Genomic DNA, 4,435 nt, shown 5'->3' with positions numbered 1-4,435 from the left:
GTCATGCCTCTGGTAGGCTGGCTACGGCTGGGACTGACTACTCTGGGGGGTTTGCAGGCAGGTGAGAGGAAACTTCTCTGGGGAATGCTTTACCTTCTGTAGAATTTGCTTTCCTTTTTTTATTAAGCAGGCTTCTAACTCATGATTGGGAGACTTTACAAAAGTACAGCAATGTTTTACTATTGGTGCGTAGCTTATGGACTTTAGTTTAGCCTATACTACAAAGTTTTGTTGGTATAGTTACATTGTGACTGGGGGGTGGGGGGAATCTTACCTCTTGGCTCATGTAGGTATATTGACAAAACCTGTGCCCAGCATACAGCTGTGCTAACAGAAGAGGGTTTATACTGACTTAGCTAATATTATTGGGAAGGTGGCCTAACTGGAGGCAGAAAAAACCTTTCTGGCCATCATATGCTTGTTTCTTCCGCTAGGGCCTGGGGTGGTATAACTGTGGCCGCAGCTCTGTAATTGTAGAAAAGCTCTTGGGAAGACAGGCAGCTGTGGTACCTTTGCTTAGATTGCTGTAATGTACTGAAGAGTGAAAACAGAATAGTCTTGTCAGCTTTTCCTTTTACTGTTCAAGGTACTTTGGGCAGCTGTGAAACTAGTAACTGTTGGGTCTGTTTCATTTTGCTGTGGTTTAGGCAAACAAGGAGCAGGAATTAGACTCTGGAAGAACTTGGTGTAGGGTTTTTTTACTTTTTAAATGCAGAATTTCCAAGTTGAAGATAGGGTGAGGTGGAAAAGCAGTCTAAGTTGCAAAATGGCCCTCTGGATACTGGATATGGTATAAATTAGGGGTAAACCAGTGATTTTCAGCAAGTGTGCTATGTAATACCCAAGGGTGACAAGATCCTTTTGAGGGTACTATGGATGGCTATGCAGTTTCAGCACTGTTAGGTGTCCGAACACCTACGTGTGATTCATAGAATAAATTAGATTTCAAATAGGAGCCGATAGTGTCAAAAACATTCTGACTTGTTACAGTTTTTCTGAGTTCTTTGGAACAGAAGTGCTCTAGTATTTTTCTGTACTCAAAAAATGAGCAAAAGCTAAGAGCTATCATTTTCTGAGGGCTGCCTTGGGTCTAACAAGGTTGAGTACCATTGGATTAAACTTGTGCTATACTGAAGGGCTCACTGGCGTTTCAGGAGTCTGAGCTGTGCTGATGAAAAGTAAACTTTTGGCATTTTCTCAGTGTGCAGGGTGATCCTCTTCAGTTAAATACCACATGGAAATGGAAGATTTTTTTTCTTAAAAATCAAGGCATTTAGGAAACTTTCATCCTCTGTGCAAACTTCCTTCTGACCAGTCCCTCCCCTTATTTTTTGAGACGTTCCTTTCTTCTTTCTTATAGTCTGCTACAGGTTGGACATCTCTCTCTGCCCACTCTGTACCTGTGCCTGTGGGCACACATTGCTTGGGACACTTCTATTTTTCCTTTCTCTCTTTGAAGAGTCTCCCTCTATCTCTTGGAAATGAGGAGAATGGGAAAGCAACCACATTCTCAGACCTGTAAATCTGCTTGTAGTGGTGAAATTCAAGGGGTGTCTCCTGTGGAGCTGGGCTGTGGTGACCATAGGCAAGGAAGGCTTGAAAGGAGCTTCCTCCTGAGCTTGGGTGTTGTCACTAGGGAACCCCAACAGTGTTTATATAGACCAACTGCTGAGGATCATTCTAACTGGAAGAAGTGTAATGTGGGAAAATTGTGCCCAGGGCAGTCCTTTATCACCCTTCCCCTCTTGCCTTTTGGTTTGTAGCGTGCAGGAACAGCAGCAAGCAGCAGCTGGGCAGTGTCTTGAAGTACAAAGTGTTCTGGGAATCAGTTCTCTATTGGAGTTCATTGCTAGTGGGGTTAGTGTGAAATCCCCCTGCCTCCCCCCCCATTTTTGCCTCAGAAAGCCTTATTGAGAGAGCAAAATAATTGCTGATTTTGGTGCTAGAAACTGAGGTCAGTTCTCCCCAACAACACCAGCAAATTTCACTGCTGCTGTATAAAACCATGATTCCCAGAACACTTCACGCTCTATGACACACATTGCCTGTGCCAGCTGCTTTCTGCTGGTGGAGGATGGGATGGCATGGAGAGGTACCCTCCCCTTGTACTTCTGGTGCCCCTCCTCTTTAAGTGGTACCTGCAACATATACGCTGCTTGCCCATTTATGCTATCATAGAATCAGTGAGTGGGAAGGGACCTAGACAGATCATCTAGTCTGACCCCCTGCCATGGGCAGGAAGGAGCACTGGGGGTGGGGGGGGTCATAAGACCCCAGCCAGGTGCCTGTTCAGTCTCCTCTTGAAGATTTCCACCTCTCTGGGAAGCCTATTCCAGGCTCTGGCCACCCTTACAGTGAAGTAGTTCTTCCTAATATCTAACCTAAAACCTATCTTCCCTCAGCTTGTGGCCATTGTTCCTAGTGACTCCAAGGGGGGCCCTGGTGAACAAACTTTCCCCGAGTCCCTGCTGGTGGCCCCTGATAAGGTTGTAGGCAGCCACAAGATCCCCCCCCTCAGTCTCCTCTTGCGGAGACTGAAGAAATTCAGGTCCCTCAGCCTCTTCTCGTAGGGCTGGCCATGGAAGCCCCCAACCATACGAGTGGCCTCCTCTGGACCCTCTCCAGGTTCTCCATGTCCCTCTTCAAGTGCGGTGCCCAAAACTGGACACAGTACTCCAGCTGTGGCCTGACTAGAGGGGGAGCAAGACCTCTCTGGACCTGTTAGTGATACCCCTGTTGATGCATGACAGGGTGCGGTTGGCTCTGCCTATTGCTTTGTTGCATTGGTGACTCATATTCATCCTGGAGTCGATCCTGACTCCAGGATCTCTCTCTGCTTCTGTGCTGCTGAGAGGGTCAGCTCCTAACCTATAACTGTAATGCTGGTTCCCTCTCCCCAGGTGGAGCACCTTGCAGTTGTCCTGGTTGAACCGCATCCTGTTCAGATTCGCCCACTTCTCTAAGCTATCCAGGTCTGCCTGGATGTGGTCCCTGCCTGCCGGTGTGTTCACTTTACCCCACAGTAAAGTGTCATCAGTGAACTTGAACAGGGTGTTCTCCACACCCTCGTCCAGGTCGCTAATGGAGATGTTGAACAGCACCAGCCCAAGGTCTGAGCCCTGGGGGATTCTGTGGCCCATACCCTCCCAGGTCGACATTGACCCATCCACCACCACCCTCTGGGTGTGCCCCTGGAGCCATTTTGCCATCCATGTGACTGTGCATTCGTCAATGCCGTAGTCCCTCAGCTTGCCCACCAGAATTGCTATGTTACTGCTAATTGGCCATGAACTTGTTTCTTCCACTTCAGCTCTGGGTCCTTCCCATCATACTTTCGCTAAAGTAGATAGGCTACCATCGACTTCGCACGCTTGGGAAGTGTGCATCCATAATAAAAGAATAAGGACTTGATTAGTGAGAACAGTGATCACCATAATAGGGTTTTGCCTAAGGTGGGTGGGCAGATAGATGCTGGAGGAAGGGAAGAAAGCACAGTAGAGTACATACATTTCATTACTGGAGACCAGATGTCGTTCAAGTCAATATTTTGTGGTGTCTTCTTTATATACTTGTTTGATGGATGGAGAACTGAAGCACAAAGGAAGGAACCTTCCCAAGTTCACCAGGAAAGTTGGTGGTAGACTTGTGTTCAGTTGTGTTTCCTAAGCCACAAGCTAGTGCCCCAATTATGGGGGCATCCTTTAACATAAAAATAAAGGAGGCTACACAAAACTAAGACCAATTGAGAGAGCTAATTGTTGTATAAGGTAAACATTATCAAAGACTGAAATTTAGTGTCAGCAGTTCTTATACCTAGGTGTACCATCATAAGCTAAAACACAGATAAGGAAGGGGACCATGCAAGCAGTTCTTTAATGTATCGAACCATTAGACAAAGCAAAAAAGATTTAGTGAGGTAAACAAAGAACATCACACACTGCTTGAAAGAAGTATATAAATCACAGGAAATTGGAATTAAAACACAAATTAACTAGAAGAGGGGAAGCTGAGCCATGGCACCTGTAGAGATGTCCACCCCTATGGAGATTAATATCACACTATATATAAAGACTCTCATCTAGAAATGAGATTAAAACAAGAATTGACCAGGAGAGGGAGATGAGCCATTGCACCTTCACAGACTTGTCCACCCCCATGGAGATTAATATTGTACAGAATAAGGAAAATCTGATTTTGAAAGGAGATAAACAAGCATTAACTAGAAAAAGGGGGTGATCCAATATCACTTGCATAGTAACTAGGCCTGACTTTCAGAGATTGAAGCTGTATCTTGTAAAATATTTCCTCCTGAGACAACCAGGATATTTAGCTTTAGTATATTTACTAACAAAACTAAAATTGACAATTTTATTAATGGTGTGAGGCAAATCCTGGCGTCCTCTTTCTTTTTGGTATTTAATCCTCCTCTTTGCTA

General features: G+C 45.4%; 1 protein-coding gene across 8 annotated transcripts in view; it reads left to right on the top strand.

Moving 5' to 3' along the window:
* The window catches only part of PTPRK (protein tyrosine phosphatase, receptor type K), a 608,487-nt gene that overhangs the window by 12,165 nt on the left and 591,887 nt on the right, over positions 1-4,435 (top strand). The gene's annotated exons all lie outside the window — the stretch shown is intronic.

Source organism: Crocodylus porosus, unplaced genomic scaffold (genome assembly GCF_001723895.1).
Source record: "Crocodylus porosus isolate Cpor-Errol unplaced genomic scaffold, CroPor_comp1, whole genome shotgun sequence".
In the NCBI taxonomy this organism is placed as follows: Eukaryota; Metazoa; Chordata; order Crocodylia; family Crocodylidae; genus Crocodylus; species Crocodylus porosus.
The sequence above is the reverse complement of the archived record's forward strand: the minus strand, read 5'-3'. Positions and strand labels throughout refer to the sequence as shown.